The sequence below is a fragment of the Rhinolophus ferrumequinum genome, chromosome 3, assembly GCF_004115265.2.
Source record: "Rhinolophus ferrumequinum isolate MPI-CBG mRhiFer1 chromosome 3, mRhiFer1_v1.p, whole genome shotgun sequence".
NCBI lineage: Eukaryota > Metazoa > Chordata > Mammalia > Chiroptera > Rhinolophidae > Rhinolophus > Rhinolophus ferrumequinum.
The window spans coordinates 87,684,626-87,697,705 of NC_046286.1; the positions used below are offsets into that span (position 1 = coordinate 87,684,626).

General features: G+C 35.3%; 1 protein-coding gene across 6 annotated transcripts in view; it reads right to left on the reverse strand.

The window, feature by feature from the left end:
- HIVEP2 (HIVEP zinc finger 2) overlaps positions 1-13,080 on the reverse strand; it is a 181,900-nt gene that overhangs the window by 75,726 nt on the left and 93,094 nt on the right. For all 6 annotated transcript variants that reach the window (XM_033096816.1, XM_033096770.1, XM_033096787.1 and 3 more), the window contains one exon: positions 4,432-4,548. The gene's annotated coding sequence lies outside the window, so the exon portion shown is untranslated. The remainder of the gene's footprint in view (positions 1-4,431; positions 4,549-13,080) is intronic.

A 13,080-nucleotide genomic window follows, 5' to 3' on the forward strand; every position in this document is an offset into this window, starting at 1 on the left:
TTATTAAATTCAACAAATATTTATTGCATGTATACTATTTTGTGTCAGTCACCATTTTTAAGGTCGAAGAGAATACCAGTAAAATGAACACATCGTTTTTGCCCTCAAGCAGCTTACAGTGCAGTACGTGAGATAAAAACCTCACAAAAGTCAGTTTACTATAAAGCACAAGCACAAAAATACAAACAAAAAGAGGCATGAGAGCAATGTAAAATGCTGAAAGGATTCAGAGAGAAGAGATAAAACATGAAGATCTCTAAGTGGGTGATTTTTGTCCAATATCCAGGTTAGTAATTTATGATGAAAACGATAAGTGCCATGGGAATCAGAATTGCAAGGCCCATTCTTGATCTATAAGGATGTTGATTGGAGTTTATGAGATTCTCAGAGTGATTGGGTGAACTTAACAGTTAATATCATCAAGGAAAAGGTGCAATGCCTCCAAAATTCCCTAAAATTAGGAGAACTGGTTCTTCCTCCAAATTCCAACATGGCTTCTGTTTCCTTATATGAATAGAGGGACCACATCAACAAAGCTCCAATATCTGAACACTGCCCGTCAGCTAGACCACTGATCTGGCAGAGAATGACACTGTTGGAAGAACTAGAGCTGATTCTGGTTCTGTGACTCTCTTGGACTGTGGCTTTGAGCAAATTACTTAGTTGTAACCCCTTGAGCCTCCATTTCTTCGTATGTAAAACAAAATGTGAGTAACAGCTACATAACTGTTATTGCCTTAAGTGAGATAATGTAGCATGGAAGCCACTTGTAAACTGCAAAGTGTTACCCAAATGGTTATTCAGGTCATCACAGTAACAAGGCACAAGATTACTGAGTTCCACCGTGTAGGTTTTGTGTGGCAAGTAAAAGATGACAGGTTCCCCCACACAGCCATCCTAAACTGCAAGCTAAAGTAAGGAAACTAAAAAGATAGGCAGAAGGGAATACTATGAAATGATATAAAAGCAACCCACAGTCAGTTTTGCAGATAGCTACAGAATGCATGTGGAACGACACGTGCTTTGCTCATACCACTGGTTTAATTAATGCCTGCCGACTGAATGCTGAGTACATAAATGAGTAAAAGCAGTGTCGGTATGAATGAATCGAGGTATAGCCAAGCGAAATGCTTGGAAAAGCAGGAACAATCAAGTTTTATTGAAGAGTTAGGAAAGAAAATAATTTTGAAAAAACAAAACCATGTAGCTAATAGTAAGGGACTCCAACTCACACGAGCTGCGATGGGAGAACCTACGGCAGTTCTTACAAGCAGAGCATAAGAGTTCACACAGGTTTCACAACAGTTTTGTAATAATCAGAAATACTGATACCCTCTTCAGTTACCTTAAAACACAGAGGACCCAAACAGAAGGACTGTATGCACCTAAAAAGCTATAAAAATGACCCTACGTAAAAGGAAACATTTTGAAAGCCACAGCACCTTCCTTGACGTGCCTAAGGTTTACTCTGAATTAATGTAATAGGAAAAGTTGTATCAAACCCACAGAGGACAGAGAGTAGATCTCATTTGTAACCTTATCAAATCATTATAAGACCTGCTGAAATATGTCCAAATAGGAAGGATTTAGAAAGCATTAAAAGTTTTCCTCACTGTTATTTTCCACATGGGCGTAAGAAATAACAACAACAACAAAAAAAAACGAAAAACAAAAAAACATACAAAGGCATATCAGGAGAGAAAGGAGCAGACGGATGCATGAAGAATGAGTCTGGGAAATCAAAAAATTTCCACAGAAAATAGAGTAACACTTCAGACTTCCTAATTTAAAGATCTCGATAACTTCTGACTCCAAAAATTACTATCGTAACTATGTAATTCTCGGCAAACTAATTAGTGCTCTGAAACCTGATTTCCTCAAATGAATATGGGATTTCGAATTCTTACTTTTAAAAGATTAAGTAGCTATAGCACAGAATCTGACGCTGCAGAACGTGCCCAATGAACGTTAATAGTTTTCACTTTCCTTTTTATCTTTCCTCAGCTTAAAGAAGAAATACCACTTACATAATTCTTAAACAATTGCCTCCAATGCAATGAGAGCACATAAATCTGCACGTGAGGTTAAAAGTCCATAGTCCAGCTAATACTACCTTAAAATGAATAAAGTTGAGACCAGTCAAAAGCACTGGCTACTTGAAGTAAAATGCTAAGACATGAGGAGTCACGTTATTATAAAGATAAAATAATTTGGATCAACTATCTTTTACAAAAAGTACCATAAAAAGATCATTCTAATCGTGAGGGTTTTCCTTTTTTATCTTGCTAACTGTTTTCTATTTACTTCCACTTTGGAGTGGGGAAAATTGGACCAATTTTTTAAATGTATTATTTAGAAAAAAATTTTTTCACGTGGGCTAATGGTCAAGGCCAAGTTCACAGATAAAGTCGAAGAGCGGCTGTTGATTGTACAAGGCATACACATCATGAAAAACACCTTACCAATTTCATAGGAACTGTTTCCTTACCAAAATAAGTATTTGGTTTAATTGAGAAAATGTACTCATTGCTACAGGTTACGTACACAATGAAAGGTAAAGAATCAGTTACATGATCAATAAAATATAATTATTGTTATGCTTAAACAATGCTTGTGACCTTTAGCCCTATCTATCACTATCACCATAATCATTAGTAGTTACTGAGTCCCTACCACCTGCCAGGAGCTTAATCCTCATATAACCTTATGAATTAAGTGGCATCCATATTTAATTCAAAGAAGTAATTATTTTAAAACACAGTGAACCCAATGAGCTGACTTAACCAAAGGCTTCCAGAATTCAGTGTGATAAACAAAGAGAAGGCCAGCTGTACTCAATGTCCAGGCCATACCCATTCTCAGGAGGCACAGAACAGTCTCATAAACACAATTTAAATTAGGTCCTGCCAAACAAAATTTAACTGTAACACTGTAGGGTACTTTGGGAATAATTGTAAAAGCCAAACTTGCAAGTAGATGGAAAATTAAATGTGGCAGACAAAGACATTTAAGTTAGTGGCTCAGAGCATTAATTTTCATCTTCTAACATCTATTATAGCTATTGAAGAAATTAAAGCTTTGCCTTTAAAACTCTTTTTAACATTTCTCTTCCTGATGGGTTTTTCATCTAACTGCTTTATATCCCTTTAATTATCCAAAAATGTTTCCGAATGGGACCATGTGCCCATAACAATGGAAATTATTGGTCACAAATGAATCTTGGCTTATGAACCTTACAGGCAAAATAAAAAGAAGCCTGGGGTTTCCACACTTGATATTTCTACACTCACCGAATGCTTAAAAGGGCTACACTAGCAAATCCAGGTCCTCAAAGGACATTATCTTAGACAAAGGGAAGGCAGTTTTTGGCATTGCATATAGTATGTAACTGTGTCCATGAAAAACCACCTGACCTCATCGTGTCTTAAGATGTCCACAGGTAAAGCAGACAGTATTAGTTTGGTTTCAAAGTCTGCTCCCCAAATGATTATACACTTTCCTTTCTTATTCAGTCAGTATCATCCATTGGGTTTTAAAATAGCTCCACTTTATTCAGAGGAAACCTGAATAACAAGCTGCACAGTTGAGAAAGAGGAATAAAATTTAGTATTTCAGAAACTCAAATCCTGTGACTTAGACTAGGAATACAATTTTTTTTCTCTCTAAATTTTCTGGTGCTGTGTAAAGGGTTAATTAAAGCATGAATGTGCCTGAATTTTAAAATAAATAAATAAATTACCAAACCTTAAAATCAGTATCATTTAGTCTTCTGATGCCAAAAATCTGTTTGACAGAGCAGGTTTCACTATACTGACATTTTAACAGTAGCCAAAGTCCTGTTCCCACTAAATTCTATCTTGGCAGCACCAATAATTTTCTAAATGCTTAAACTCTTCCTAGTTTAGAGTTCTCTGCCTCAAGAGCTTTCTGCAGAAACACTGCAACAAGGAAGTTGAATTGAGTGAGTTTTTAAGATATCTATTCTTATCAGAAAAGCCAAGATTTCTGTTAAATGAGAATGGATTAAAATAACAGTTACTGATTTACTCAAAATGTTCACTATACCTTAGATTTGAATCTGACACAATATAGCACAGTTACACATAAATATCTTACTAAAAGTAAAGCCTGATATTCTCACATTACCTAAAAATTACAACAAGCAAATAATCTTCCAAATAGTAAATAAAAGGACCTGGTTTCAATCTATAAATGACAACATGTCTTAATCTTCTCATATTTCAGTAAAAACTGAAAAAATACAATAAAAACTTAAAAACATGTTCATGTAGAGAGCATCCCAGACATCTTTCACAGGTTTTGAGGGCCTCAAATCATTACTGTCAAAAATTCATATAAAGCTTAATATTTTGTTTGAGATACCTTTCTAATAATTTTGAAATCAAACCACATAGAAAACACTTGACTCACCTTACCCAGCAGATGAACGTTAAAAAATTGGTAAGAAGTGTTCCAACCAAATCAATTCGCTTAATTTTTCAAGTAGATCTGATTACTATCGTCTTTTAAAAAATTCAAAGACTCCACCTAATGAGGAAAGAAAAACAACAACAGAGTAGTGTTTAAACCAGAGCAGCATTATATGATGTATACATTCATAACATAGAAATCAAATCAAGATTATTATAGCTTCTCCTAAGTTGCCGTGCTACTTAAAACTATAAAACAACAAAAGCATCTGCCAACTAAATTAAATTTTCCACTTTGGGGTAAAATGAATGTTCAAGCATAGAGAAAACAATAAGATAGCACAACAAAGTGTGAGAGCAGATTTTATTTTCAGTAATGATGGGCACACGGAAATGATGACTATAGAATGTCAGGAAATGTAAAATTAAACATGAGGGAAAGATGCAACTGACTGCTCTGGAATTCGACTCATTGAATCTAATTAATTTACTGATGCAATGAAAATGTGTAGGTTGCAGTTCCTTAAAGCCCTTCAGCCCTAGCTACATGCAATCACTGCTGAGGAACATAAACTAATACCCAGATAGATTATTTGGAGAGAACTCACTAGCATGAATTCCCAAATCATTCTTAGAATGTTACACCTTGTATCCCACAGAGAGTTTATACTTCACTAAAGACTCATAAACAGCTTAATTATGGTGTTATAAATAATATCAGTTACTTCTACTCGCCTTACCAGTAGATGTATCTTTGCTGAAGCCCAAATATTAAGTTACTATCTCAGCTCCAAGAGAAAGGTTGAGAGAAAGCGAGCTGTATCTTAAGCTATAGCTTGAGCCTAAAATAAATGGGATGCTGGAAGGTTAACCAGAAGAGTGAGACAGAAAATTGGACAGCTTCCAGCTACTCCCAAATCAGGTCCCTCCAGGGTAGATTTAGTATGTTTTAAAGTCCCAGAGTATCAAACACAACTATGTTCAAGTGAAAGTTCACAAACCTACTCCAATGACATAAATACACAATTTTTTTTTTATTATACAATTTGGAATTAGCCACATAGTGTCATTCCCTCAATCCCACTACACACACTAGAAAAATTAATTGATAGTTATCTCAGTTTAAAAAAAAAATGGTTGAAATAGATTTGCTATCCACTATGGGAAGGTCGATGCTCCAAAACAAGAACAACAAAAAAAATATCCCTAACAATGGAGAAAACAAATGGCAATAATTATACATACTAAGTAGAAATCCATAGGAAATAGGTTTTCACTTCCAAGACAATCTATGCCTAGATTCTAGTCTTACTGCTATTCAAGAAATAGTTATCAGGGAAACTCAATTGGATGTGGTCTCAAAAGACATATTGATTCACAGAGATAAATAGTCTTAATTATTATTCTAGGGTTCTTGCCATAAATATGACAAGGCAAATGTCAAGTGGTTTGGTTATTTTAAACTACAATAGATGAACAAATATAGGCACCTAAACAATGAACTGCAAAATGGTACAACACATTCATTTTTCACATTTGAACATCTAGAGGTGAGAAAATATTTTTGTATTGTTTCAGGACTTTTATGAAAGAATTACAAAGGTTCTTTCAAATAATATTTGGTAGCTAGCTTCATCATTTTATCTCTGAATTCTTGCCATGATGGTTTTGTGTTAAAACACTGGTTAACAACTTATTGAGTCACTTTCCAAGAAAGAGCAAGGGAATATCTATCTTTTCATGATGCAAAATGAACTTGGAAATTCTTAAGACTCTTTTCTCACAAATGCAACCCACATAAACTGTTGGTGGGGTTGTAAATTGGTGCAGCCACTATGGAAAATAGTATGGAGGGTCCTCAAAAAAATTAAAAATAGAACTGCCATATACCCCACCAATTCCACTTTTAGGTATTTATCCAAAGAAATGGAAAACATTAATTCGAAAAGACATATGCACCCTTGTGTTCACTGCAGCATTATTTACAATAGCCAAGATATGGAAGCAACTTAGGTGTCCATCAACAGATGAACAGATAAAGAAGATATGGTACATATATACAATGGAATGTTACTCAGCAAAAAGAAGAATGAAACACAGCCACGTGCAACAACCTGGATGGAACTCAAGGGTATTACATTAAGTGAAATAAGCCATACAGAGAAACACAAACACCATATGATTTCACTTATATGTGGAATCTAAAAAACAAAATAAACAAAACATATACAAACTCATAGATACAGAAAACAAACTGATGGTTACCAGATGAAAGAGTGGTTAGGGGGATGATCAAAATAGGTGACAAGGATTAAGAAATAGAAATTGCCAGTTATAAAATCAGTCACTAGGATGCAAAATGTAGCATAGGAAACGCACTCAAAAATATTCTAATAATTATGTATGGTGTAAGATGGCTACTAGATTTACCGTGGTGATCACTTTGTAAGGTATACAAATGTCTAATCACTATGTTGTACTCCTAAAACTAACATAATATGTCATCTGTAATTGAAAAATAAATTTTTAGAAAAAGAATCCTTTCTCACTAATTTTTCTATGTGTAATATGGAATTCACCTGTACAAAAGTCTAAATGTATCATCCCTTTTTCTGCCTTTGCTCATTTAAGTTGAGTACTGCTTTCTTAAAATACGTAGTTCTTGCCTCATAAGAGGACTTTCACTACTTCAGTGTGGCCAGTCATTAAGCCAGTATTTTCACAGGCTTTCCACCTATAAGATAGCAAATATGCTCTAATTTCAGTCTAACTATTGTTATCTGAGTGGCCAGTAATTTCAAGTTACCTAGGAATTATTCAGTGGTGTTATGGGCACCTCATATCAAACTTCAAAAGTAGTTAAGTACAAAATATATGAGTCACCTGTATGGATGATTCAGTTAAATGATTGCCCCTAATTAGCACAGATCCAGATCTGTTGTCTGCTTAACAGGTGAGCCTCACATGTACAAACCACAATACAACATTCATTAGAAATGTTCATTTCCTTAGCGGTGAACAGTAACATCTGTGATATTATCACAGGTCCCTTTCAATTTCTATACCACACTGTAGTGCAACACCCAAAACAATTTTATAACCTGATGAAAGCAGTTGAGTCCAAACCTCTTTACCTTCCATTTCTTTTTATTGCCTGCCTCACCACACTAGGAAACAAAACAAAATCAAACAAACACCTCAGTCATTGGTATTTTAACTCCATCAGAAAATCTAAATACATCTGAACTTTGTATTTCAGTCAGTTATGTGGTCTAAACAATGGAGTTTTACTCCATTAGGTAACATTTGATCGTGTCTGTCACTAATTGGTCTACTTCAGTTATTTGTGTATAATACATCAGATGTACCTACAATGATGTATTTGAGTATCTTTCTCTAGCTGATTGGCTTACCCCATGAAGTATAAAGGAACCATGCTCCCTGAGTTGACTGGGACACTCTGGCAGTACTTTGGCCATGTGTGCTGTTGCAACAGTGAACGTAGTAAGTCAGTTCTTTCAGAAGCACTATATGGTAGCAAACAACATCCTGAAGTAAGATTGTGAATTTTCACGTCTTTATAGGCCTGGACTAATTCTTAGTGGTCATCAAACACCCTCCTTTTTATTGGGGATGAGCCTGAGGCCCAAGAGGTCACAGTCACTTGCCCAATGGTCATGCAATTAGAAAGCAGGTTTCCTGACGACCACTATGCCATTTTCTCTTTTACCTCACAGAACTTCTTTGCCTGTCATAGGCAAAAGTTGAATTATATTCAGCAGGAGTTTATTGAGCACCAATGATGTTAAAGATGCTTCTCAATTTAGGATGGGAAGGAAGTAAATGCAAAGTGAGTAAGAGTAGATCCGCAAATACCACGGGCTCCAGGCCATCCTCTTTATCACGGTTATAATCAACTCACTTATATGCACACCTAGTAAAAAACAGGTGGAGGAGAATAAAGAGACTGAAAATACCTTGAGGCTGTTACACACCCAAGACATTTTGGCACATTTTGGCAGCATTCCAGATAACATTTGGAAAGTGGTAACCTAATGGCCAGAGTTAGTATACCTGTCTTACTTAGTCATTTATATTGTTGTTCCAATGTAACAACATTGGAACAATGTAACAACAATGTAACAACAATGTAACAACATTGGTTGAAGACATTTTCAACCAGAAAAACACTCTTAATCCCACCACCCAAATGCAATTATTTTCATTTTTAAAAATTTAATCTAATATTTATTTGCCCATATGTAAGCATATTTTCACATAGATGCTTTCATAACATGTATAATTATGCATCCTAATTTTTACGTTATATTTCTATGTATTTCACATAATTTTCATTTTCACTAGCCATATAACATTCCATAGAATTAAGATATCGAGGCATTTATTTCCTTTATTATTCCTATATGTGGGAACATTACAGATCTCATGTATTTTCAACACTATAGACACAATTTTTTTCCTTAAAATATTAACAGAAGTACAATTATTATATCAAAGTGTAAGGATATTTTTATTGACTTCATATTTATAGCCAAATGGATGTCAGGAGATTGAAATGACCTATAAAGCCACTAACAATAAATGAGCATTCTCCTTTCACCAAACTACCTCACCATTTTATGTGATTACATTTTTTTGGCAGTTTATTTAATGTAAAATGGTATTTCAGGGTTGTTTTTTATTTTAATGGTGACCATAATTACTTTTCTATTTTAAAGTAATTTTTATTGTCTTTCATCTTTAATGAAGTTATCTATTCATATGACTTGATTATATTTGGGTCCTATTTTTTCTTATTTAAATGGGCTTTTAATATTATGTATATAGTAATTTTTCTACCAATTGCTGTGTAAGCTTATTTTTAGATAATTAAACATTTAATATATCTGGCATGTATTTGGATCCAGGTACATACTGAAACATTTATGACAAATTCCAAGTTACCCACAGTACTATTTACAAAGCTTGCTATATTACATTCTATGTGCATATTCTATTGTAATGTGTCCATTTCTGGGTTGCCCATTTTGTTACATCAACCTACTATCTAAAATGGAATGTTCAGATGTCACTCTGTTACAGTTTTCATGTTCATTATCACGTGAACATGGTATGCACGTGTTAGGCAGTTTTAATTAGTCTTTGCTTTACATTATGTTGGAATCCATGGTAGGGCTAGATTCTACTCCTCCTTCTCTTTTTTACAAACATTCCTTGATATTTCTTTGTGGGCACATGTATCTTTTTGAAATTATCATCCATTTTCCTCAGATTATATTATTTCATTAAGTGTATTATCTGTCCTCCATATTCAGCCATACCCAAAAAATTGCCATTAGGAATTTGAATAAAATTGTGTTGATCACACACATAAGCATCTTTTCAAAATTTTGCTTTCTCATGCTAAAAAACATAGTATAGTATACGCATCTCTACTTTTATTAGATTTTAACTTGTATTCAATAATACATTCTACTAGTCTCCTTCTGTAGCTTTCCTAATTTCCATTTCACTTGCTTGGAAATATTTCATTCCTTAAAGCCAGCACTAAATTGTATTAATTCTTCACAAGATCACCTGAATATCCTTTATATCTATGTGAACACTGATTAAATAGAAGACAAGTATTTTTAAGTCCTATCTAAAATAAAACATCTTAACTGCCTCAACAAAAGTGAAATTAAACTGTATGTCAAAGACACAACCACAAACTAATATCCCACACAACCAATTTATTTTCTTAGTATATTTATAGGACGAAGCCCTGAGTTCATTTAAAGCACAGCTGAATGGCTGAGGTTACCTAATGCCTTTCCCCTTTTGCTCCATCCCAACCAGTGTCTCTTATATCTGTTATCTGTGAAATAAGTTTGGATTCAGAGATAGAAATGAACCAAAAGAGAAATGTAAATGACTTTAAATTATAATAAAAATATTTTAAACTAAATTTTGACTGAGAATAGTCTACATATTGTTCTACATGTTAATTAATCCATGTGTTATCTTCCTTGATTTAAAGAACCTAGGTACTCTCGAGGAATCTTATACTTTACAAAATTTATATTGTACATGAAGAATTCCAGACACTGTGGTGAAAGGAAAGAGAAAGGCAAACAGGAGAAATGGGAGGAAGAAAAAAATCCAGGAATCTCTGTGAAGTTGGGCAAATAAGGACAGAAGCTGTTTTCCATCCATACTTTGAAAGTCACGCTATGTGTCAAGCGGAGTGAAAGCATGAGTGATGTGCTTCTCCACTTTCCTGAAGAAACATGTAGAAAATGTGGCAAATATTTCATCTAAGCCTTGTTTCCTGAAAAACTGCAAGATGCCCACAAATTTTCTTTCCCAGAGTTCAAAATAGCAAGCTGAGTGGGTGTAAGCACTTGAAGTGAAGAAGAAGAAAAAAAAAGGTAACTAAGGAAAAGGAAATCGTACTTTTTTGCTCCTCAATTTGAGAATTTTAAAAGAGGCCATTTAAAGAGATTATAATGATTTGGATCTGGTTGTCTTAAATCAGAATAATATGTCCTGATAATTTCAACAGGGCCCTCTGGCCACAATTAAACATTTTCTTACCCTTTTCTATGTTAGGACTAAATTTACAACCTCATTGTTACAGTAAGAGTAGCAGGTTCGCTCACCCACAACCAGATCCCTAAGACAATACAACGCCGGCATAAAGGGAAAGTTGAAAGTTCATGGGGTCTCCACCCCTCCAGGAAAAGGAACCTTCCTCTACAGGGCTGTGAAAACTTTGTATGTGAGTTACCAGAGGAGCCTGTTAAAATGTTGATTATAGTTCTGCAGGTCTGGATGGGGTCCAGGTTGTTAAAGCACCCAGGTGACGCTGATGTATTGGTCTGAGGTGTACACATCAAGAAGCAAGGCTCTCATCTATCACAGAGGTTTACTAATAGTCAGACACCGGAAATAACAACCAACCAGTAAAGAACATTTGCAAGGCACCTAACACTGTGCCAGCTCTTATAGGAGATAACAAAGTGCCTAATAGCACAAGCCTTGAGCAAGCACATAGAAAATTATTTTAAAAACTTAAGGGCCAAATGCTACACTGTGTGGCAAGGATACGAAGAGTAACAGGAATTGAGAACAGGGAGAGTTCCGTAGGGGCTAGAACAGAGGCACATGACTTCATAGAGCAGGTCAAACTTGATCAGGCCTCAGGTTGCAGGGGATGTGGACAAAGAAAGAGCAAGGGACCAGAAAAGGCAATTCTAGAAGGAAGCGCCCAGAGTTCCAATAAGAGAAAACCACAGTGCACTTGCTTTGTGGTTGTAGATATTATCATTTGAAACCTGCAACCAGAATTCACTTTTAAGGAGGTGAAGGGAACTTCCGACCTCCTTTAAAATTTGTAGCTTTGGGAACTATAATGCTGTTCCAGGTCAGTAAAGAAATGGGTAGTCTTACCTTAGTCTTATGCAAATTGTCTCCATTGGCAAAGGCAACAGTGTTACTAATGACATTTTAGGGGTAAGGCTGGCAGCAGAGAATTACCATTTTTGTATATATATGTATGCCTTTGATTAACATCTGTCTTTAATGATTAACAATTTTAACAGCATTAGAATATAACTTTTCATTACAATAGAATTAATAATATTTTATTTAGTGTTTGAATTTTACTTTCATAAGAAAAATCAACAATTTTTTCCTCCTATACGATGCTTTTGGATGGCACATACCCACACACCACCCTTGGCTCCAACATTATTCTTCCTTTTCCTCCCACACAGGCTGACAATGGGAAGAAAACACATCCAGAAAAAGAATTAAATTATTAATGAATTGTGCCCTAGGTGTTTTTTGTTTCAATCTCTTCAGAGAGTTTTAACTATTAACCCACAATATGTTAGCTATATTGCCCAATGGAATCAGCAGAACAGGGACAGAGGGTTGCAAAAGTCAATATAAACATGAAAATTCAATTTGAAACATTTTTACTGAAGAAAATCACGGAGAGAGGAGGGTACCTGTAAGCTGCAAGGGGGAAAGGGAAGCATTTGACGAGAAACAACACAGTTTAGGTCAAGTCAACAATCTGACTGAGTTCCAGTTTTATCTTCAGAACTACCAAATTCATGACCTTATTGGAAGCAGTAAGGAATAATCGATGGAATACCTGCAAATATTATACTTCATATTAATGTGAAGTTCTATGGCTATGATTTAACCACAGCTACCGCCCCTTCCATGGTCCTGTCCTACAAAAATTCCCAGTGTTTTCTGGGAGATGAAGTTTAGGCAGTGGCTTATGGCAACCTCTGCAATTCCAAAGCATCTAGACTTGAACATTATAAGATACCTGCATCACTAGACCTGTTAAATAAGGCCCTCGCATGCAGATGCACCAGTGGAGTTACCTACTCCCCCCAATCTAATACACACACATCACAAATACAAAGACTCGTTAATGACAAGAAAAAGGTATTACTACGACGATGCTAAATTGTTACCCAGGGATGGCTGCAAAGCACTAAATAGAATACAAACAAGCATGGCCTATAAAGACGGAGCAAGTGGTCTTCTACAGATCGGGTCCCCTTTCTATTCTGAACCCTCAAGGGTCCTCCCCTAGGTCATGGGATTGTACAGGTTGTGCTCCCCA